This window comes from Capsicum annuum, chromosome 3 (assembly GCF_002878395.1).
Source record: "Capsicum annuum cultivar UCD-10X-F1 chromosome 3, UCD10Xv1.1, whole genome shotgun sequence".
Classification (NCBI taxonomy): Eukaryota; Viridiplantae; Streptophyta; class Magnoliopsida; order Solanales; family Solanaceae; genus Capsicum; species Capsicum annuum.
The window spans coordinates 32,047,973-32,074,597 of NC_061113.1; the positions used below are offsets into that span (position 1 = coordinate 32,047,973).

Consider the following 26,625-nt stretch of genomic DNA (forward strand, 5'->3'; position numbering starts at 1 on the left):
TCCATACGATTCACTAGTTGTCTAAGTGCGTCTTTTATCTAATTTTTTTTTGAGATGATCACTTAATAGAAAATATTACACCCTAAGTGAATATTGGACCACTCAAATATATATCCAGTATAATTTTTTTTAATAAATAATAAAAGAGATTAGGAAAAAGTATAAGTTAGGAGGACTACACCATTAATCCATCATCATGATTATTATTTTATACGTAGAAGCGTGAGATGCGGCTGTTTGTTGATATGTTTGTTGCTAATATGTTTAAGTAACCATTTACGTGTGAGGTTAGAGAAGGAACATCGTTTTCTTCCCTACAAATAGAAACTTTGTGAATTTTTTATTTATTTTCTTTTAAGTTTGCTAATTAAAAATTGCACTGTTGGAAAACAGTTGTGAGAAATTGAGTTCTTTTATCCTTTTGTTATTCTTTCAGTGAGTGTCTCCCTCTTACTTTCCATCTTCTTTTTAGAGTAATCAATACATGTAATATATCTCATGAACAAAATGTTGGGGAAATTCAACACTTTTTATTACTCAATTTTGTATCTTTTTACTTTTCCCCAAAAGAAGGGGGAATTAAGGTAACCGATCTTTAAAATATTAGGCAATGAGCAAAACCAAGATGTTCTTCAACAACGCTTCAAAGGAAAGAAACGTCCAAGTGAGAAGTTAAAACGTTATGACTCCTTAGACTTGGAATCTAAGGTCCCCGAGGGCAAGAAGGTAATAAATTACCCAAATTATGAGAATTATATGTTCTTTTTTTTTTTAACCTTCCTTGAGACCAAATTAAACTGGATTCAGACTACTTATTATTAAAATATTCGGGCCCACAAAATTCATTGTATTCTTAAGGAATTATTTCTGTCACTGTTATCAAGGTTTTGGGTTACTTCCTCAAGATATAATGGAAAAATATTTTTATAATAGAGACAATGCAAATTACAAAACTCTAATAAACTCAACACACGGAGCAAATCATACAAAACTTCTATTTTATTTGAAAATGATGCACCAGGAAATAAAGAAGAATTTTAGATTTTCAATGTATTCATTTTATTAGGTATCTAAAATCTGAAGTAAGACCTCTAATTTATAGACAATGAAAGAGTGAGATGGAAAGGTGCCATCTAAAAAGATGTCTTTTTTTAATTTAGTCTAATAGGTGTCTTTTCTTACTTAAAAGGTTCCTTATAAAAAAATCCTTTTCAGAATTTCTTCTCTGAGAATAGCTCCTCTTTATCCTAAGATAATCTCAAAAAATCAGTGATAGACAAACTAATAATTGAGAGTATCCTCTCCTCACTGAAGAAATAGTTAAAAGGAAAAATTAATAACTGGTCAAATGGCAAAATGGTGATTAAATTAGACGTGTCCATATGACAAAATGTCTTAGATCTTCTTAATTGCTGCTCCGTAAGTTTTGAATATTATAGGATATTAGAATTAACTGATTCAATATCCTCCTTTCATGTACTTACCTTAGCATAGGCCAACATTTGTAATTGGCAGTTGTTTGATACTTGTTGAAAAATGAAAAAGTTCCTGTTGGATAAATGCGAAATAATAACAAAAATATTTGTGGTAAAATAATAGGGAAAAAAATGAGAAATAATGAATCAAGAATTTTACGTGAAAATCCTTTTAAATAAGAAAAATTCGAACCAAGAGGAGCAACTAAAATTATTATAATAAGAAATTTTTCACTATAGTCACAAGTGCAAACGACTACTACGCACTCAGAAGAAATACCTCTTTTGACTCCCACCTTACTAAATATCACTCACTCTAATTTTTTCTTCATAAACTATTTTTTATCACAGCCTGTGAAATACCTCACTGTTCTCTCTATATTATTTTTCTCTCTGATGTGGTGTGTTAAAATGAGTTGAAGCTACCTCTATTTATAGTAAATAATGTTGCTACCGATATCATTGATGACATCATCACTATAGAAACAAAAGTCCAAATTATTATGTGAAAAAATTTATTGGACGGTGGCCATGTACAATAATCCTATCATATCCTTAAAATTTTGCTTAAGTAAGACAAACATGTTCCTAGATTTATGGGCAAATTTCAAATGACATTTATGGAGATGAACTCCACAAATCTCCCTCTCCAGTTTCATGTATCTGAAGGAGGTATCTCTATCTTTTTAGAGAGTGCTCATGACGACAAGTTTTTTACACAATTTAAACTTGTCTTTTGACACCACCTTTGTCAGCATATCCACGAAATTTTCACTCATGTGAATCTTTTTAATATGGAACGATTTGTTATTCACTTGTTCACGAATTCAATAGTACCTCATATCAATATTCTTTGTTCTTGCATGGTACATGGAGTTCTTGCTCAAGTCTATTGCACATTGACTGTCACAATAGACAACGTATACTTCATTTGATGCAATTCAAGTTCTTGAAGAAACCACTTAAGCTATAGCATTTCCTTTCTAGCTTTAGTAGCCATAATATACTCAGCTTCAGTTGTAGATAGTGTGACATGCTTCTGCAACTTCGACTGTCATGACATAGCTCCCCTTAAAAATGTAAACGAAAATCCAACAGTAGATTTTCTGTTATTAAGGTCACTCATCATATCAGCATCTGTATACCCTTTTAAGATTGGATCAGATCCTCCAAAACACAAACAATCACTTATAGTTCCTCTTAAGTACCTTTATATCCATTTGACTACTTCTCAGTGTTCCTTTCCTAGATTTTCAAGAAATTTATTGACAACACCAACTTTATAAGTAATATCGAATCTGATACACACCTTATGCATACACTAAACTTTCAACAACGGAGGAATATGAAATTTTTAGCAATGCTCTCTTTTTCCTCTTTCGTTATAGGACATATCTTCTTACTCAACTTCATATGATCGGCAAGGGATGTGTTAACAACCTTAGCATTCTTCATGTTGAAGCCCTCCAGTACACGTTCAATGTACTTCTCCTGTGACAAGTAAAATTTCTTTTCATCTTTGAGACAAGTAATGCTCATGTACAAAATCTACTTAGCATGACCCAAGTCTTTTATAGCAAAAAACTTTCATAATCATTTCTTCAGCTCGTCAATTCTGAAAGTATTCTTGCCCACAATCAACATATCATCAATATATAGCAAGAGGACGATAAAATCATCATTAGAAAATTTTATGTAAATACACAATGATCTAAAGAAGTCTTCTTGTAGCCTTGCTCCTCCATGACAGATTCAAATTTCTTATATCACTGTCTAGGAGCTTGCTTCAAGCTATAAAGACTATTTTTAAGTTTGCACACATGATTTTTTTTACCTTTTATCTTGAAGTTATCATATTATTCCATATAAATCTCCTCTTCGAGGTTACTGTGAAGAAAAATTACCTTTACATCCATGTGCTCAATCTCTAAATCAAGACTAGTAAGCCAAACCAAGAAATGTAACAATTGAGGTCATTTCAATGACACTAGAAAATATTTCGTCAAAGTCAATACCTTTATTTGACCAAATTATTTTGACAACCAATCTAGCTTTGTATCTGGTATTCAAATTGTCTTCTTCAAATTTTACTATGAATACTCACTAATTCTGTAAAGTTCTCATGCCCTTAGGAAATTTCACCAATTCATAAGGGTGATTTTCATGAAGAGATTTCATCTCATCTTGCATAGCTTCAATCTATTGATCCTTATGCTCATTGTTCGTGGCCTTCTCATAACATTCAAGTTCTCCCCTATCAGTGAGTAATACATACTCATTAGGAAAATAACAAGAAAAAGAAATATGTTGTCTTATAAACCTTCTAAGGGGAGCATTTGACTCATCCACAACTTCTTGAACAGGAGCATCATCAACAACAACATTGTTCTTATTATCAACATCAACATGCTGATTTGGGACATGTTCTGGGTGTTTTCATGATTATCAAGTCCACCAACATTATGCACTTGTATGAGGAACTTGATCAAGATTAACCATACCATCAGAACTTGAAGATTCTAGTTTCTTATCTTTGTTAATGTCTTTAATTGTTTGATTCTCCATGAACACAATATCACGACTTCTTATAAGTTTCTTCTCAATTGGATAATATAACCTGTAACCAAACTCATCAAGGCCATAACTAAGGAAAATACACTGCCTTGTCTTGGTATCTAACGTTGACCTCTCATCTTTGGGCACATGTACAAACGTTTTACAACCAAATGCTCTCAAATGATCTCAAATGATCATAGGAAATATCCTTTCCATACCAAACTCTATTTGTTACATTACTTTACAAAGTAATAATAGGAGATAGGTTAAAAATATTTGTAGTAGTCAACAAAGCCTCACCCCAAAAGGAGTTCAACAACTTTGCTTTAGAAAGTAAACATCTTACTGTTTCCGTCAAGGTCCTGATTATCCTTTCGCCAAATTATTGAGCTGGGAGTCCTAAGAGGGATCTTTTGGTGTTTGATAATTTGTTACTTGTAGTATTGGTCAAACTATCCACAATATCAATACACTTCAGCTCTCTTCCTTTTTCTCTTTCAATGGAAGTTTGGAACTTCTTAAAGACACCAAACGCTTAATCTTTCGTTTTCATGACATTGATTCAAAGTTTCTTTGAGCAATCATCAATAAAAGTAACAAAGTAAAGTGCACCATCCGAAGTTATTGTCTTCATTGGACCACATAAACTTAAGTGTACCAACTCAAGCAACTCAGTCTTTCTTGAAAGAGGATAAGACTTGAAATTAACTATATTTTATTTTTTAGCCAAGCAGTACTCACATTTTTTTAATTTAGCACTTTCAAAATTTGACAGCACTTTTTTTTGTCAGAATATTAAGTCTTTTGTCACTAATGTAGCTAAGCCTTATATCTCATAATGTTTAAAGCTAGTGCTTTCAACTGCATTCACCATATGAGCACAAGTAGAAGTTGTATTCCAGTATAGACTACGATGCTTGTCACTACGAGCCATAACCAAAGAACCATTAATAAGTTTTTATTTTTCACCATCACTGGTACTAACATATCCTTCATCATCCAGCATGTCAACAGAAATCAAGTGCAAACAAACATTAGGTGCATGTTTTACATTGTTTAGAACTAGTTTAGATCTAGTACTAATTTCCAAATAAATTTTACCAATACAAATCACCTTAGATATAGTCTCATTTCCCATACTTAAGGTTCTAAAGTCACCTGGAGTATAAGATGAGAAAAATATTCTTCCTTGATATCATGTGAGATGCGGTATCAGAATCCACAACCTAACTTGACTCATCACAAGCAATATTTATTAGATTTCCATCAAGGATAGTAACAAAATCTTTAGTGGTGATGGTAGTTATGCAATTTTCATTATCATCTTTTTTATTTTCCTTTTTGTCTCTATTCTCCTTCTTCAACTTTCGGTAAAATTTCTTTGTTTGCATTTTTAACCTACAATGATAGCACTCAATATCTTTAAATTTGCCTCTAGATTTACTTCTATAATGTTCTCAATTTTGAGAATCACGATTCTTGCTTCTCTCCTAGTGCCAGTCATCAAGACATCAGACGATGAGAAACCTTGAGACTTTCATTTTATCTCTTTATTAAGAACACTATTTTTGGCAAAATTCATAGAGATCGCTCTATCGGGAGCATAATTTGACAATGAAGTTTTAAATATTTCATAAGTCTTGTAAGAAATCAAGTAAAATCAAGCCTTGAATTTCTTCATCAAACTTAATTTCTATGGAAAATAATCGATTCATGATTCCCTAAAAGTTATTCAGGTGATCTGTCATCGGAGAACCATCATGATATTTTAATCCCAACATTTGATAAACATCTTATTATTTACAGTCTTCCGAGCACATAATCTTTCAAGATGCTCCCATAGAGCTTGAGTATGTGTCTCCCCAGAAATATGGTTTAACACATTATCATCAACCACTGCCTAACAAAATCGCAAACATGTCTGTGCAACAGATTTCACTCTTCTTCAGTTTTATTTTCAGATTTTATATGTCAAAGATCGATTGATAAAAATTCTTGATGTAGAGCAGATCTTTGATTTTCTCCTTCCAAATGACATGATTAATGTTATTCAAAGTAACCATTCTATTTGTGTTGGCTTTCATTATATTATCAAAATATACAGATATTGCAACTGTGGCTCTGATGCTAGTTTATTGGGTAAATGCAGAATAACAATAAAAATATTTGTGGCAAAATAATAGAAAAAATAAAAAATAATACACTAAAAATTTTACGTGAAAATTCTTTTAAATAAAAAAAATTACGGACCAAGAGGAGCAACTAATATTACTATAAAGAAATTTTACACTGTAGTTATAAGTACAATACTCAAAGTGACTATTATACACCCAAAAAAATAACTTCTTTTGACTCCCACCTTACTAAAATATCGCTCACTTTAATTTTTTCTTCACAAACTATTTTTTATCATAATCAGTGAAATACCTCACTATTCTCTCTATATTATTTTTTTTTCTATTTTGGTGTGTTAAAATGAGCTGAAGTTACCTCTGTTTATAGTAGTTAATATTGCTACTGACGTTATTAATAACATCATCACTAGAAAAATAAAAGTTCAAATTGCTATGTGAAAAATTTTATTGGACTGTGGCCATATATCATACTTCTGTCATATCCTTGAAATTTTGCCTAAGAAAGAAAAATATCTTTTTAGATTCATGGAAAAATTTCAAATGACATTTATCAGGCTGGATCCCATAGTTCCTACATTGCTAATTAGTATGAGTGACCTCTTTATAATAGTTGGATAATTTTCTATCTTTAAGCTAGTATTTGGGGTGTGAGTTAGGCTCTTGAACTACTTTTACATGGTATCAGAGCAAGACTATCTCACCCAATATTAATTCTTAAAATAAATTGGTCCACAGATCAGATATCAATCAAGTGTGAAGAATGAAAAAGTTCTCACATTGATGATTAATGAGATCAGTGATCTCCTTATAAGACTTGAATAATTTTTTTCTTTTTGAGCTATTTTGAGGTGTGTGAGTTGGACCATGACATAATTTTACAATAATACTGCACTATCTTTATTAATTTGCCCCTTGTTCCACCCTTTTGTTCCCTTGATCTTAATATTGCTTATCATTATGATCATGCTAAATAATTATGCTAGTAATCATATTAGAAAGCATCATTTTTTATGACCTTAGCAATTGTGTTAGCATTTGTGCTAGAAGATATGATTATTGTTCTTTTGCCAAATAATATGCAATGTATGGATCCATGCCAAACCCCTCATCATCATGAGGGGTGAAAGTTTGGATTGATCGAATTATATTTAAATAAACTAATAATATATATAATTAACTTGTAATTTTTTAACCAGGCATTGGAATGGTCAATAATACTAAAATTGTCGTTTCAAAGCATAGGGGTGGTGTATGGAGATATTGAAACATCACCAATGTTCGTGTTTTCAACCATTTTTCCAAATGGTATAAAAGTAGAAGAAGATATACTTGGCGCATTATCTATGATCTTTTACATTATCACCTTGATTCCTCTCATCAAATATGTCTTCATTGTTCTCCAAGCCAATGACAAGGGAGATGGTAACTTTATTTCTCCTCTTCTTTTAGAGAAAATGACAAGAAGATTGTTAAATTATTTTTTATAATAAGGCTCAAAATAGTCTCCTAATTAAGTACTGTCTGAGCAGTTTCGATCTTTTTGTAGGAAATATTATTTTATTTCAAAATAATTAAATTTACTTGGAAAGTATGTAGTGTATTAGACAAGCTTTACACTTGTCAAGAAGATAGCCTTGCATGAAATTTGTAAGACAAGTGTCATGACACTTGTCTAAATATTACTTGTTCATTTCTTCCATAAATAGCCTATTAAATCTTACAAATGCAAGTAACATTTTTCTTTTTCTTTTAACCATCTAAAGTTCTCCATCTTTTCTTGTTTTATCATTTTTTCTTGTTTGGCTACTTTTCTAACTATTAACTTATTGGTATTTGTATTAATAATTTTGTTGATTCCTGTATCCCCTGGTTACTTAGGAAAGACTTATTTAACTCAGAATATCCTTTAGTTAATTAGGAAAGTGCTTTTTTAATCCTGAAAAAATATTTTACACTGCTGAAATAGTTTCATAGGACAGTGTCAGCACGACTCAAGTATAATTAATATATTACTCAAAATTATATCGTTATAATATTTATTTAATATTCAGTATTATTAACTTGTTAAGAAGTAATTATATTACTGTTATAGTTACTATATTGAATAATATTATTATTGACGTAGTAATATTATTATACACTGTTACGTTATTGTTATATTATCATTTTGTTAACAATTAAATAATATTGTTATTATTATTTTATCACTTTTCCCCAACAATCTAAGAAACTATGGAATTTAATATTGGCCCTAAGATCGTTGATAATACTAATGCTGGTGTTGCTCTGGCTGTTTCCATTCCAGTTAGTTTGTCAGAAAATTATGGTACTACAGAATACAGGTATGAAAATGAATTTGATTACATAACTAATAATAAAATCTTCATAGAAAATGCATCTCAATGCAAGAGAATATGCGAAAGAAATAATAATCCCGTTAAGTTAAAATTAAATTTGACTAAAACAAATGATATAATTATTTCGGTCATTTCTGAAATGAAAATTGAGGCCAACGTGAGAAATTGGGTGGTAGACTGTAGTGCTACTAGAAAAATTTGTATTAATAAAGATAATTTTGTATCATACACCTAAGTTGAGAAAGAATAAAAAATTATTATCTTGGGACCTCGAGAACTATTCAAGTTCTTGAAAAAGGCAAAGTTCTTCTCAAACTCACATCTGGTAAAACTTTGACATTGAGTAATGTGTTGCATGTTCCTAATATCATAATTAATTTAATTTCTGTGGCATTATTAGAAAAAGTTGAAATAAAGGTTATATTTGAAAACAATGAGGTCATACTAACTAAAAGTAATATCCTTATTGGAAATGGACATTGTAATCATGGATTATATATGCTTAATACTATAATGATACTTCTAAAAATATATCTACTTCTACGTATTTGATTGAGTCTATTTCTTTATGAAATACTAGATTAGGACATGTTAATTTCTCTTATATAAAAAATATGTAATCATTTGATTTAATATCTAGTTTAAACTCAAGTAATTTTGATAAATGTGAAATATATGCTGAAACTAAAATTACTAAAAAGGCATATTTTTCAGTTAATAGAGAAACTGAATTATTATCTTTGATTCATTCTGATTTGGGTGATTTAAAACAAACTATGACTAGAGGTGGAAAAAGATATTATGTGACTTTTATTGATGATTTCTCTAGATTTTCTAAGTTGTATTTGCTTATAAATGAAGAGGATGCATTTGATGCTTTTGTATCTTATAAATCTGAAGTTAAAAATCAACTTAGTAAAAAAATCAAGAGGATTAGATCTGATAGAAGTGGAGAATATGTATCTTAAAATGCTTTTTGTGAAAAAAAAAATTATTCATGAAGTAACTCCGCCTTATTCTCTTGAGTCTAATGGTGTAGTTGAAAGAAAAAATAGGATATTGAAAGAAATGATGAACTCTATGTTAATTAGCTCTAATGCACCTGATAATTTGTGGGGTGAAGCTATTTTATCTGCATGTCGTTTACAAAATAGAATTCCTCATAAAAGAACTGGTAAAACTCCTTATGAATTGTGGAAAAGTTATAAACCTAATTTGGAATATTTAAAAGTGTGGGGTTGCATTGCTAAAGTTCTTCTTCCTGAACCTAAAAAGAGAAAAATAAGTTCTAAAATTGTTGATTGCATGCTCATTGGATATGGTGAACATAGTGTTGCATATAGATTTCTTGTATTAATAAGTGATGTACTCAATAGTAATACTATAATTGAGACAAAGAATGTTGAATTCTTTAAACATATTTTTTCACTATGTGATAAAATCTCTCATGCACCTGTTGAAAGAGAAAATGAATCAACCTTTAATATTGAGGAACTGAGAAGGAGTAAAAGGCCTAGAAAACAATATTTTTCTTATAGAAATGATTTTCAAACTTTTCTTATTGATAATGAACCATCAAATTATTTTGAAGTTGTATCTTCATCTGATGCTAAATTTTGAAAATAGGCAATAAAAATTGAACTTGATTCAATTATGAAAAATAATACATGGGTTTTAACTGATTTACCTCCTGGTGCAAAACCAATTGATTGTAAATGTATTTTCAAAAAGAAACTTAGTCCGGATGGATCTATAGATAAATATAAAGCTCGGTTAGTAGCTAAAAGATTTTTTCAAAAGCAAAATATTAATTATTTTGATACATTTGCACCAGTAACAAGAATTTCTTCTATTCGAATATTAATTGTTTTAGTATCAATTCATAAGCTTTTTATCCATTAAATGAATGTAAAAACAGCTTTCTTAAATGGCGATTTAGAAGAAGAAATTTATATGGTTCAACCTGAAGAGTGCATTATATCTGGACAAGAAAATAAAGTTTACAAATTAATTAAATCTCTTTATGGACTTGAACAAGCTCCTAAATAGTGGCATGAGAAATTTGATCAAGTCTTAATAAAAGACGGCTTTTCTTCTGTTGAGGTGGATAAATGTGTTTATACAAAAGTGGTAGACAATGATTATGTGATAATTTACTTATATGTTGATGACATGCTTATATTTGGTACATGTTTAAATATTGTGGAACATACCAAATTATTTTTATCTACTAACTTTGATATGAAATATCTGGGTGAAGTGGATATGATATTGGGAATTAAAGTGAAGATGGTATAATATTGTCACAAGAACATCATGTAGAAAGACTTTTTAAGAAATTTGAATGTTGGGAAGTAACTCCGGTAGCCACTCCTTATGACACTAATTCTAAATTAAAAAAAATAATGGTGACCCAGTAGCTCAGTATAAATATGCACAGATTATTGAGAGTCTGATGCATTTAATAAATTTTACAAGGCCTGATATAGTCTATGTTGTGTGTAAACTGAGTAGATATCCTCATGATCCCAATAATGAGCATTGATCTGCATTAATGAGATTAATGAAATATTTAAAAGGAACCACGAACCATGGCATCTTGTATAGTGAATTTCCTTCTACTTTAGAAGGGTATTGTGATACAAATTGGATATCTGATTCAAATGAGAGAAAATCCACTAGTGATTATGTGTTCACCGTTGGTGGTGGTGCAGTATCATGGAGATCAGCTAAGCAGACGATCATTGCTAGATCAACTATGGAATCAGATTTTATGAATCTGGAGTTAGCTGGTACTAAGGCTGAATGACTAATTTCTTAGCAAATATCCCTTTTAAAAAGAATGATCTGTCACCTCATATCCCTTTAAAAAAGCTTGATCTGGTGCCTCCGGTGTATATACACTGTGATTGTCAATCCATAATTATTATTGCGAAGAATAAGTCTTACAATTGTAAGAGTAAACATACAAAATTGAGGCATGATATTATTAAGAAATTGCTGAAAGATGGAATAATTTTCATTAATTATGTCAAGTCAGAATTGAATTCGGTCGATTCACTGACTAAACCTGAGGAAAGAAAATTAATTCTTCAAACCTCAAAAGAGATAGGGTTAAGACGAATATGATTGTAAATAGAAATGGTAACCCAACCTATTTGATTGAAGATTCCATGAAGTAGGTTCATATGGGTAATAACAAGTCAATATTGACTCTGCGCACTTATTGAGAGTGCTTGAACTGCTACTAAAATGGAGGGATGAGTTATTAACTCTTAATGAATTCATAGTCCTTATGGATGGTGTATTTAAAGCAGTGTACACTTGATGAATTCACCTACATGAGAAGTGGAATGAGACTGTTCCTAAGGAACTTTTGGCCTTAGTTTGTAGAGTTTTCATGAATACCAGGCGCGCACATGGCCTATTAGCGCAGAATCACGTTGAACAATAAAATTACGATCAAAATGTGATTGATAAAATCTCTGGCTTACAACAAGAATTATTCGGTTCATAGAAATATTATATTTCACCGATAATTCTGTAAGTTAAATTTTATTGGTCTAAGTTTGGTTCATAATCCAGAAGATACCAAACTTACTGCATGTTGTCCATACAAATCCAACAAATTAAAATATTTTTTTTTATATAAATTATTTTGAAATAATGTGGGGATTGTAGGAAATATTATTTTATTTTAAAATAATTAAATTTACTTAGAAAGCAAGGAGTGTATTAGACAAGCTTTACACTAGTCAAGAATATAACCTTGCATGAAATTTTTAAGACAAGTGTCATGATAGCTGTCTAAATATTACTTGTTCATTTCTTCTATAAATAGCTTATTAAATCTTACAAATGCAGGTAGCACTTTTCTTTTTCTTTTAACCATCTAAAGTTCTCCATCTTTGCTTGTTTTATCCTTTTCCTTGTTTGGTTGCTTTTCTAACTATTAACTTGTTGGTATTTTTAATAATAATTTTGTTGATTTCTGTATTCTCTGGTTAATTAGGGAAGACTTATTTAACTCAGAATATCCTCTAATTAATCAGGGAAGTGTTTGTTTAATCCTGAAAAAACATTTCACACTGCTGAAATAGTTTCTTAGAATAGAACCCAACACGACTCAAGTATAATTAATATATTACTTAAAATCATATTGTTATAATATTTATTTAATATTCAATATTATTAATTTGTTAAGAAGTAATTATATTACTGTTATAGTTACTATATTGATTATAATATTATTATTAAAGTAGTAATATTATTATACACTGTTACATTATTGTCATATTATCATTTTATTAACAATTAACTAATATTGTTATTATTATTATTATTTTATCACTATTCCCAACACTTTTGAGTTTGTCAAAACTGAACACCTTTGATCATTGTTAATTTTTTACCAATTGTTAAATTTAACAGCACTACACACAAAAAATTGACCAAAAAAGATAAAAATTGCGCTTGAAAAAGAACTGACTCGAGAAAGATACAAAAAATATACTTTTCGTTTCATTTTATGTGTTGTTATTTTTTTTAGTTCGTTATAAAAAGAATATTATGTTTCTTTATTTGATAACTATTTAATGATACCACCCCTATTTTATCCTTTGTGGATCCCACTTATAAAAAATATATTAAAGTGACTTTAAGAGGAGCAATTTTATAAATTTTATAAAGTTATCATTTATTTTTTGCGTCCGATCAAAAGACGACACATAAAATGGGACAAAAAAAGTAACATAAATTGTAAAAATTGTACCTTTCAAATATGAGTGTCCATTGAATGTTTTCTATTTCCATAGTTTTTAAAATTTAATAATCATAATTTCGTAAATGTATAACGGAGACCAAACTGCTCATAGAACCAAACTACCTTAGGTGATTTAAGGGACCACTTAGAACCTACTACAAAAAATAATACTATAAGAGATCATTTTTGTCATTTTCTCCTTTTACTACAAACTTTCATGACTTAATTTATTTTATATATATATATATATATATATCCTTTTTAATGCAGGAGGTACATTTGCCTTGTATTCATTGATATGTAGATATTCAAAGGTGGGATTAATTCCAAGTCAACCACCAGAAGAGGAAAATGTGTCAGTGTTTAAACTTGATTCGACAGATAGACGCACACGTCGAGCTTTAAAACTCAAATCCATGTTAGAAAACAGCAATTTTGCAAAGTTTTTAATTCTAATTACCACAATGCTTTGTACTTCCATGGTTATTGGGGATGGAGTCCTCACTCCCTGCATTTCAGGCACGTCACCTTGCTAGCTTAATACGAAAAGTACTAATAAGTTGAAAGAAAATGAAATAAAGTTTTTTATTTAATTTGGTCAGTTTTGTCTGCTGTCAATGGACTCAAGCTAGCAGCTCCCTCAGTCATGACCGAAGGTAACTTATTGTATTTTATTTTTATTTTTCATAAAATTTTCTTGTTGCTTTTTCCCTGAAAGAAACATGCCTAAAATTCTACTCGTGAATTTCAGTTAGCTTTGAACAATACTTAACAGTAAAATGTTTACAAAGAACTTTTTTTTTTCTACTTAGTTTGAATAATGAAAAAAAGATTGAAAGACTTTGTTGTCATGGAATGCAGGAATACGTGTTTGGATTTCAATAGCCATCTTGATAGTGTTGTTTATGTTTCAAAGACTGGGAACTGATAAAGTTGGCGGTACTTTTGCGTATGTACTTTGTGTGTGGTTCATTTCTATTGCTGGTATTGGCATTTACAACATCGCCAAGTATGATCCAACTGTTTTCAAAGCTCTTAATCCCAAGTACATCATAGAATACTTCAAGAGAAACAAAAAGAATGCTTGGATTTCTATTGGCGGAGTTGTTATGTGCATAACAGGTATATGTTAGCTCCAACCACCTTTGAATGTATCGAGAAAATTTAATTTACTAGGAGAAATAATTGAATAAGTAATTGCAGGAGCAGAAGCCCTATTTGCAGATGTTGGTCATTTCAGCATGCTATCCGTACAAATAAGTATGTGTTTTGTGACATACCCAGCGCTCATAGTAGCATATCTAGGTCAGGGTGCCTTTTTAAGGAAGCACATTGATGATGTTGCTGATACTTTCTACAAGTCCATACCTCGTAAGTATAACATTTATTATTGAGTTTAAGTTCTATGCAATGACAGTTTTAAAACTATGTTCAAATCATATCATGGAAATGGAATAATGACAAATCTCTATAATCTATATCAAGAGGTAACCAAGTAAAATTGATAATTAAATTGTTATAGTAGGCTAATCTACAGGAACAATTTTTTACAATGTCGAGTCATAAAAGTTAATATCTTTTATGCTTCAGTCTTGAGGGGAAATGAATGAAGCAATCATGCTATGTCATTTCAAGACTGCCAGTTGCATTAGGGAAACGCCTAGAGAGGTATTCAGTGTCTTGAGAGGTCGATCTAACTGGCATCGAGGGGACTGGTGATGGAATAGATAAAGGGAGTTTACACGAAGTTGGTGGAAAGCACGAATGAGGAGAAGCGGATAAATAGGGAGGAGTATAAGATGGCTAGGAAGGAAGATAAGTTAGTAGTTACGGTTGCTAAAACATCAGCGTTTGAAACTTTGTACACAGAATTAAAGGATAAAGGTGAGCATAAAAAGTTCTACAAGCTAGCCAAGGCTAGGGAGAAGCGGCGGGCCCGAGACCTTGACCAAATAAAGTGCATCAAGCGTGAGGACAACAAAGTATTGGCGGTTACAACTACTAAAACATCTTTCATTTAGGAGTTTGATGTATGCAATGGTGTGTACCAGATTGGATATTGCTCATGCAATTGGTGTTATTAGCAGTTCCTTGAAAATCCTGAAAAGAATGCTAGGAAGAAGTCAAGTGGAAACTCAGGTGCCTAAGAAGTACCTCTCAAGACTCTCTGTATTTTGGAGGATCTAAACCAATCTTGTAGGGCTATACTGATGTTTATATGACAGGTCAACTTGATAACTGTAAATCCACTACTGGATATTTGTTTGTTTGTTTAGCGGGGAGCTCTATCATTATAGTCGAGGTTCCAGAAGTGCATTGCACTATCTACTACTGAAGCAGAGTACATTGCAGCTACTGAAGCTGGCAAAGAGATTGTATGGCTGAAATTGTTCCTTCAGAAGCTTGATTTGCATTAAAAGGAGTATGTCCTTTATTGTGACAGTCAAAGTGCAATAGACTTAAGCAAGAACTTCAAGTATCATGCACGGACGAAACAAATAGATGTAAGATATCAGTGAATTCGAGAAAAGATGGAATCCATACAAGTGAGAATCTTACAGATAACTGATCAATGTGGTACCAAAAGACAAGTTTGAATTATGTAAGGAACTTATCGGCATGCACTCAAATTAGAAGTCCGATGATATCTTTTTCCGATGAACGGGTCTAGAGGGAGAGATTGATGGAATCCATACCCATGTGAAGAAAAAAAACAAAAGAAGAAAACAAAACAAGAAAAAGGAATAGAGGAATTTTACTGACCGTAGAAGGTTGGCAACTTGACAACCAAATTGCAATGTTTCCTCCTTTCTAATTGGCTGAGATGTTGGCCTCTTCTGCTGTTAAAGGGCATCCTTAGCTCCTCATTCAAACACGCCGACAAAAACAATAACTTGTAGTAGTTGCAGAGAGCGAGAGAGTTTCACATATAGATAATTATGAGAAAAGATAAGAGGGTGTGAGCGTTATTGTAGTGAAGTGAGTAAATCTAAAAAGGGTTATTTCTTTTGAATGTGTAGTGATTCTTGGAGTATTTACTCAGACCTACGAAGTGTAAATCTCTCATTGAAGTGGATTATTTTGCTCTTCTTGGACCCGTGATTTTTTTCCCTTATTTAAGAAAGGTTTTCCATGTAGCATTGTGTCCTTGTTATCCTTTTTTAATTCTTGTTTATTACCATATCACATCACGGTGCTACATTATTATTCCACTGTTATTACCGCGAATTATTATTTCTGTGGCAGGGTTTATCCCAAAAAAGAAGTATATGGTTTATCTATGGGGGAGAAAGAAGGATAAGAGGAAAGTGGCACTACTATCACGGGAAAAGATTCATAACTAAGAAGAATGAATGACTTAATGTTAGAAAATGCAAACTGTGGAATATTACATCAGTAGGAAAGTTGATTTGGCAACTAGTCTGCACGGAAGATACTCTATGGATCAAGTGGGTACATGGTCTTTATATGAAAGATAGCAACGATATCTAGTGTCATATTTCTCCAGCAGACTGTAGTTGATACCGAAGGAAACTGAATTCAATTAAAGGGTGTATGACTGAGTGGTACAATGATAGATCATGCTACTTTTATGATATCGTTCATATTCAGTGACTTGAAGCTATGTAAACTTGTTGGGAAGATTGCAGAGAGTAAAGAAAGATGAGTTAGTTTGAAATTCCATTATGCTAGTTGACAAATCAAGACAGGCTGCTAAAAAGGAGAGAATGCAAAGAGTGCATATTTTAGTTGAAGATGGGACATGTAGTTTATATGTAGTGATAACAAAGAGGAATCCGAATTACATCTATTTTTTTGAGTGAGAGATGGTTTGGAAGGATGGTCAAGCTTTAGAGTTCAAAGGAAGAAAATGCTGCTTTGTTTGAGGTGGATAAAAGGCAAACATTCGAAGCAATTCAAGAAGAAACTGGCAACAACAATTTTGGAATCAAGAATTTACCATACATGGAAAGCAAGGAACTTTGAAACAATTTATAAAATAACTATAGCTACTAAGATAGTAGTTACACATATTAAGATTGAAGTATTGAAAGAATAAAGTTCTTAAAAGGATCTAGAAAATCTGGAAAATGTAGTAGTTTGAGTTAGCAGTTTTTGTAATGGCATAATACATAAATGCGTGCTTTAACTTAGAGGCATGTAGAAAAATGTGGAAACAGCTATGGAATAACTTAAGAGATTATCTTTAGTTGTAGTTAGAAGGTAGTTTTGAGCTGTAAATGATTAGTGTAGTCACCAAGTAGAGCAGTTAGTTTGTTAGTGCTAGCTAAGACTGTAAGAGTAGTGTAAATACTTTGTTGAGTAACAACAGAATTAATGAGGGAGAAGTAAATAATTAGAGAAGAAGAAAGCAAAGAGAAATTCTCATTATTGATTGATAAAACTGAACAGCAGTAGTACTTATACTAGTGTAGGCTATTGTGTATAACCAACTTGTAACTACCTTGTAACCGACTAACTAACTAATTGTACAAAGTCTATTCTTCCCTTTCTCTTAACACTCCCCCTCAAGCTTGGGAGGTGCAAACATGTTGAACAATCCAAACTTGGAACATAGATGATCATGTTGAACTTTGTATAATCCTTTAGTTAGTAGGTCTGCTTGTTGATCTCTTGTGCAAATGTATTTTGTCTTGATTATACCCTTTTGTATTTTTTTCCTCACAAAATGACAATCAATTTCTATATGTTTAGTCCTTTCGTGGAACACTAGATTTGCAACTATCTACATAGCTAATTTACTGTCGGTATACACTTGAACTGGTAGTGTCAACTGAAGTCCAAGTTCTCCAAATAGGCCAAGTATCCATACTAGATCAGCAGTGGCAGAAGCAAGACTTCTATACTCAGTTTCTGCTGAGCTTCTGGAAACAGTAATTTGTTTCTTTGATTTCCAAGAGATTAAAGAATCTCCTAATTTAACCAAAAAACTAGTTACTGACTTTCTTGAGTTAGACAAGCTGCCCAGTTAGCATCACAGTAGGCTGAGACTTGTTCTTGACTATTGCTTGACAGTAGTATACCTTGCCCAGGCTGATTTTTCACATACCTGACTATCCTCATAGCAACTTCTAGGGGTGACTTTTTAGGATGATGTAGGAATTGACTTAGTGTCTGTACACTAAATGCTATATCAGGTTTGGTTAGGGTCAAGTATAGTATTTTTCCAATGATTCTTTGGTAAGGTCCAATGTCTGTTAGTAAATCATTCTCCTCCTTGCTAGAATCACATATATGATCATCAAGTTCTTTTGTAGTTAACTTGACATTTACTTCAAGAGGAGTAGTTACTGGTTTTGCTGCTCCTAATCCTAACTCAGATATTAATTCCAAAGTTTATTTCCTTTGATGCATCAAAATTCCCTCTTTTGATCTTAAAAATTCAATGCCTAAGAAGTATCTTAATTCCCCAAGGTCTTTCATTTTGAAAATCTTATGCAGGGCAACTTTAGTGTCTTTGATCAGCTGTAAACTGCTTCCAGTACCTAGCATATTATCTACATAAACCAGTATGATGATTAGATTATTTTCAACCTTTCTTATAAACAATGAGTGATCATATAGAGATTGAACAAAGCCAAGATGCACAACAGCTTCCAAAATCCTTGAGTTCCACTGTCTTGGTGCCTATTTTAGGTCGTACAAGGATTTAAAAAGCCTGCACACTGGTCTTTTCTCCCCCTGGCTTTGAAATCCTTGGGGTAATTCTATGTAAATCTCATCTAGAAGGTCACCTTGCAAGAAAGCATTGTATACATCCATCAATGATGGATGTACTATTGCCTAATGGATGCAAGTGCCAATACAGACCTAATTGTAACCATTTTGACTACCGGAGAGAAAGTTTCCTAGTAGTCAATTCCCTCTTGCTAGCTATAACCTTTGGCCACAAGCCTTGCCTTAACCTTTCTATGGCTCCCGTATCCTTGTACTTTATTCTGTACACCCATTTACAGCCTATAGGCTTCTTTCCTTCAGGTAAGTTTACAACTTTCCAAATTTGATTGTCTTCTAAAGCACTTATTTCTGTCTTCATGGCCTCAACCCATCTGGGATCTTTAATAGCATCAGTATATGAAGTAGGTTCCACCTCTACTGAACTGCTAGTAATAAATGCTTGATAGTTGGTTGATAGATGATCATAGCTTATGTCATTTGACAGACCATAAGCAAGAGTAATAGTAGATTTCTTGGCTGTAACAAAGTCTTTTAACCACAAAGGTGGTGCCTTAGATCTAGTTGATCTTCTTTGTTCAGTGACAGGCTATGGATGTGGTTGAGTAGAGCTAGTTGTAGTAGTTTGTGTGAAACTAACAGATATAAATGCAACAGGTGCAGGAACTTGTTCAGGTGGTTGCTCACTAGATATGAACTGCCTTGAGTCAACTGCTAACAGATTATCAAAGAATGCATCCAAGAAAGGTATTGATTTGGTGGTGATTTCTTGAAAAGGAAAAATAGGCTCTCTAAATTCAACATCTCTATTAACAAAAAAAACATCATGAGCAAGATCATAAAGTATATAGCCCTTTTGGGTTGGAGAATATCCCATATGAATAACTTTTATAGCTCTAGTTTTGAGCTTATCAGTTTCATGAACATTTTTAGCAAAGACTAAGCATCCTAATACTCTGAGATGTTCCAGAGATGGTTTTCTACCATATAAAATTTCAAATGGAGATTTATCTTTAAGGACAAGTGTAGGCATCCTATTAATAAGATATGTAGCAGCTAGGACACAATGACCCCAAAATTTCAAGGGTATATGACCTTGAAGTTTGATTGCTCTACAGACTTCTAAAATGTGCCTGTGTTTCCTCTCAGCAACACCATTTTGCTGAGGGGTATAAGCACATGAAGTCTGATGAATGATACTACTGGACTTAAACATGGCGTCATATAATGAGTTTATAAAATTTGTACCATTATCACTCCTAATAACTTTAACACACTTGTTGAACTGAGTTTTAACATAAGCTAGAAATTGTTTTAGAGCAACACATACATCAGATTTTATTTTAAGCAAGAAGAGCCAAGTCATCCTAGAGAAATCATCAACAATTATTAAAAAATATTTGTTTTCATTATACGTAGCAGTCTTATAAGGTCCCCATACATCAAGATGTAGCATGTCAAAATAAGAATTACTTTTAATACCACTACTAGTAGGAAATGAAGTTCTAACTTGCTTTGCACAAGGACAAATGGAACAACTTCTAATGTTTGAGTTACATTTGTCCAAAGGAGAATCAAACAACTTGTTTAGTACTTTGACTGAACTAGGACCAAGTCTCATGTGCCAAAGATTAACATCGACTAGACTATCTTTAGATTTTAAGAAACAAGAATTTGCATCTTGTACTGATTTGACATTGAAAGAAGGCAACAGGTATAGGCCATGATCTTGTCTGCCAATTCCCTTCACCTGCCCATTGAAGGGATCCTGAAATATGCAAAAGTCAGAAAAAAATGCCACTACACATTGTAAAGCTTTTGTTACTTGGGATACTAAGAGAAAAATTAAATTTAAACTGGGGTATATATAGAACATTATTAATATTATACTTTGCAGTAATCATACTTGTGCTCACATGAGTGACATAGGCTACATCACCAGTAGGTAAAAACACCTTTCCAGACTTGTTAAAGTCTAGTTTGGTGAGGCTAGTAAGAAGATCAGGATCTGCTACCATATGGTTGGTAACTCCTGTATTAATTATCTACTCTTTCTGATGGTTTACATAACCTAAAATTGTATTCATACCTGTTGTGTTGGCAACATGAGTAGTATGAGATATGTTGTTTAGCATAGTCACATCTGATCATACTGATCTCTTGTAAAGAAGCAAGGCATTTACATTTGACTATTAGGAAGTGCAGCTGGAGAGGATGGGTGAACTTGATCACAAACAACGTCTTTTAATTCCATAATGCTCTGAGTATCAACACTAGCATAAGCTCAGTATGTACCAGTCTTTGAACCTTGATTAGAATCATCAATGAATCCTTGAGATGCACCAGTACCAACATTGAGCCCTCCAGCCTTCTTTTTGAACCTATCATTAGAATACCCTACAATCTTGTAGCAATTGTCTTTGGTATGCCTTTTCATTTTACAGAAATCACACTGTAAAGTATAGTGTTTCTTGAACTTTTGGACATTGTTAGGCCTATAACTATACATTATTGTGGCCTCATAATTTCCAGTAGGCATTGCAAGAGAGGTTCCAAGAATTCTTGAGATAGTAGTCAGGCCCTTTTGGCTTTTATCACTCATTAGCATTGAGTAAGCTTGATTTACAGTCGGTAAAGGAGTCATGAGCAAGATTTAACTTCTTGCTTGAATGTAAGAATCATTTAATCCCATCAAAAATTGGTACAACTTTTTCCTTTGCACATGATCCAAGAAATCCCTTGACTTATTGCAATAACAACTAGGTATTGGAACCAATGCTTCAACTTTATTCCAAAGATACTTTAATTTTAAGAAATACACAGAGATTAAAGAAGTACCTTGAACCAGCATAGAAATTTCTCTGTGAAGGTTGAATGAACGAGAATCATCAACTTTATTAAATCTCTCTTTCAAATCAGTCCACACTGCGTGTGCATCTGAAGCATAGGCTATACAACTAACCAGATTTTGTGAAAGTGAATTCATCAGCCAAGAAAGTACAATTGCATTGCACCTCTCCCATTGATACCAATATTTTTCATGAAGTCTCTCTTTCTTCCAAGATTTATCCACGATACCAAGTTTATTGCGTCCCAAGAGAGTAATTTTCATGGACCTGTACCATAGGGAGTAGTTTTTTATCCTTTTAAGTTGAAAAGAAATCAAGGATATGCCACTGGTATCTCCAGGTGCAAGAAATAAGGGATGAGTTGCATCAACTGCAGCACCAACTCTAAAATCCTCCTCAGCTGTAGAAAAAGATTCGTTTGGCAGACCACTACTTTGGCTTCCAAAAGTCGTCATATCGAATAAGTCAAAAATTTCAGAGAATCTTAAAGAATTGATATAAAGAAACGATCAATCAATCCAATTTCGAACAAAACTGAATCAAACCAGAATTAACAGAAGAGGAAAGATTAACGGAAAACAGAGAGTTGTCAATTGGCAGTTTGTGGCTCTGATACCATATTGATTGGTAAAACTGAACAGCAGTAGTACTTATACTAGTGTAGGCTATTGTGTATAACCAACTCGTAACCGACTAACTAACTAATTGTACAAAGTCTATTCTGCCCTTTCTCTTAACATACTTGTACACTGTTACATTGGTGTCAAGTTGATACAGTTTTCTAAATTCATTCTAGAAGCTTCCCTTATTTCATTTCTCTACTCATCCTAGCTTCTCTATTACTTTCTCTATGTTTCTCACCCTAGCTGAAGAAGCTTAACAAGGCAGCTGATATTTACACCCTCCAACTTTGAATGTGCACAAATAGCCCACTAAAATGAATTGCCACATGGAATCTACATGACAATCTTACGCAAATTGCCACTAGATGCCACGTAGAATGTGTGTGCCTATTTGTTCAACTTTATACAAGTTTAAGTGTTTATTCATGCACACGCAAAGCTAGAGGGCATAAATGTCAGTTGAGGCCAAATTAAAGGACATGTTTATGTATTGTGCCTTTTTTAAGATCTCTTGGAGTGCTCTTTAGGTGTAAATTATGTTTTGTCTATGGTAATAATTCACAGTTTACCACAAAAAAAAAAAAGCCTCATGCTCTGTTTTCTCCTTTATAAGTGCAGATAGTTTATATTGGCCAGTATTTGTTGTGGCAATGTTAGCGTCCATCATTTCAAGTCAAGCCTTGATTTCCGGGACTTTCGCGATAATCCAACAATCTCTGGCGTTTGGATGCTTCCCTCGTGTTAAAATTGTGCATACGTCAACCAAACATCATGGACAAATCTACATTCCTGAAATCAATCACCTTCTCATGTTGGCTTGTGTACTCATCACCTTTGGATTCAAGACTACAGAAAAACTTAGCAATGCGTATGGTAAGGATTTCCAGGAGTTCCCTCTCTTCTCATATATATGGTTTTTTATATTCTTACATGTCTCTGCGTATAACTTAAATCCTTTTTAATGGCAATGTTTAATAGATGTCTAACATGAGACAAAATCATTTTCTTACAGGAATAGCTGTGATGTTTGTGATGGCACTAACCTCGTGCTGGTTATGATCATGATTTGGAAAACTAGCATTCTTTTTGTAATCGTCTATGTTCTAATCATTGGCACGGTTGAGCTTGTGTGCCTAAGCTCGGTCCTTTACAAGTTCAATGATGGTGGCTACCTTCCACTGGCTTTCTCTGCGTTCCTAATGTTTATCATGTGCGTGTGGAATTATGTTTATCGAAAGAAGTACCATTTCGAGCAAGAACACAAGATCTCTCCCTTAAAAGTTAAAGAAACGGTAGATGAAGCAAATTACCATCGACTACCTGGACTTGCAATTTTCTATTCCGAACTTGTCCATGGAATTCCACCAATCTTCAAGCATTACGTTGACAATGTGCCTGCGTTACACTCTGTTCTTGTGTTTGTTTCCATCAAATCACTTCCAATAAGCAAAGTGTCCGTAGATAAACGGTTCCTCTTCCTGAGGGTGAAGCCGTGTGATGTCTATGTGTTTCAATGTGTGGTGAGATATGGATACAGTGATGAGTGCAACACGGAAGAGCCATTCGAGAGATTATTGGTGGAGAGGCTGAAGGAATTTATACGAGATGATTCCATAGCAAAGAGTAACAGAGTATCAACAGAACAGAGCAATATGGTATTGGAGAATGATTGTGAGATACAAGAGGATGCTAAGTTTTTAATGGAGAGAGATGTAGAAGCGGTGGAAAGAGCTTATAGTGTTCGGGTTGTTCATTTTGTTGGGGAACTAGATGTTATTGCAGGAAAAGGGTCTAATACTGCAAAGAAATTTGTCATTGATTATGCTTATCACTTCTTGGAGAGAAATTTGAGGCAAAGTAGCAAACTTTTACACATACCTCGCAAGCACATGCTAAAAGTTGGAATGATATATGAGTTTTAGCTGGGGATTAATAGTAGCTCAGTTGATTGACTACAATTTTGATAGAGTTCAAAACTAATAATAAATGTGCCACCCTCTGTCTCCATCCGACCAAAGGTCAATGAAGATTTCTTGTTTTTTTTTAAAAAAAACAAAAGAAAAAAAAATTTTTTGTATGTGAAAATTTTGTGTATCATTTGAGAGAATGTGACAATGTACGTAAAGAATTTGTAAAACTGTTTTCGTTTGTACTTTCAATTTGTTTAGCTTGATTTAGAGTGCTAGGTCAAATTCACTATTGGTAGGTGTGTATTTGGACAGAGAATCCTCGATATACATAAATAGTACTCTATATCACAATATTAAACAATTCAAAAGTGGTCAAAAAATTGATTGTCCAAATAGTAACAACCACAAATAAATCGAAAACAGTCGAGTATTATTTTCCTGTTAGAGAACCAAATCCATCAAGTTCAAAAATCAATATTTCTATATAATAGAAGCACTGGTTTCCACCGGTGCTTCATCAATTATAATACTATCCCTAATTATTCTGTGATTTACTATATTACCCCTAATTAATTATTATAATTCATTTGTATATTATAATTAATAATATTTTATTATTATATTACCCCTAATTAATTATTATAAGTTATTTATATATTAGAATTAATAATATTTAATTAAAAAAAGATATTTATAACATTTGTTTCAGATGCTTTAATCGTGATTTTACTATATCATCCTTAATTAATTATTATAAGTCATTTATGTATTAAAAAATTAATAATATTTAATTAAATAAATAGATGACATGTCTACCTATATTACCCCTAATTGCTCCGTGATTTATTATATCATCCCTAATTAATTATTAAAAGTTATTTATATATTAGAATTAATAATATTTTTTTACTATATTACCCTAATTAATTATTATAAGTCATTTATGTATTAGAATTAATAATATTTAATTAAAAAAATAGATATTTATGACGTTTGTTTCGGCTCCTTTAACCGCGATTTTACTATATCATCCCTGATTAATTATTATAAGTAATTTATGTATTAAAAAGTTAATAATATTTAATTAAAAATCAGTTGCTTCGTCATTTACTATATTATCCCTAATTTCTCCGTAATTTACTATATTACCCCTAATTTATTATTATGAGTCATTTATATATTAGAATTAATGTTATTTAATTAAAAAATAGATATTTATGATGTTTATTTCAGCTGCTTTAACTGTGATTTTACTATATCATTCCTAATTAATTATTACAAGTCATTTATGTATTAAAAAATTAATAATATTTAATTAAAAAAATAGATGACATGTCTGTCTATGGTTTGGACCAGTGCTTCGTCTATATTACCCCTAATTAATTATTATAAGTCATTTATATATTAGAATTAATAATATTTTTTATTATATTACCCTTAATTAATTATTATAAGTCATTTATATATTACAATTAATAATATTTAATTAAAAATAGATATTTATGGCATTTGTTTCAGCTACTTTAACCGTGATTTTACTATATCATCCCTAATTAATTATTAAGTTATTTATGTATTATAAAATTAATAATATTTAATTAAAAAATAGATGACATGTCTGCCTATGTTATCCCTAATTGCTCCCTGATTTACTATATTACCCTAAATTAATTATTATAAGTCATTTATATATTAGAATTAGTAATTTTTTTTACTATATTACCCCTAATTAATTATTGTAAGTCATTTACATATTAGAATTAATAATATTTAATTAAAAAAATAGATATTTATGACGTTTGTTTCAACTGCTTTAACCGTTATTTTATTATATCATCCCTAATTAATCATTATAAGTCATTTATGTATTAAAAAATTAATAATATTTAATTAAAAAAATAGATGACATGTCTGCTGCAGCTGCTTCAACCATAATTTTACTAAATATTGCTTATAATTAATTATTATGAGTCATCTAAGTGTTAAAAATTTAATCATATTTTTTAAAAAATAAAATAGACATAAAATGATAAATTAACTCCTGTTGTATTAAATTAAGTTGACCTCCTTCAACCGTGATTTAACTGTATCATCCTTAATTAATTATTATAGTTATTTATATATTAAAAAAATTATAATATTTAATTAAAACATTGGTTTCAACATGGCTACTTCAAGAGCTACGTCGTAATTTTACTATATCACCCCTATTTAATTATTATAAGTTATTTATGTATTAGAAAATTAATAGTATTTAATTA

At 31.7% G+C, this 26,625-nt stretch overlaps 1 pseudogene; it reads left to right on the forward strand.

Moving 5' to 3' along the window:
* The first annotated feature begins 594 nt into the window (after positions 1-594).
* On the forward strand, positions 595-24,553 carry LOC107865482 (annotated as a pseudogene).
* Positions 24,554-26,625: the final 2,072 nt, after the last annotated feature.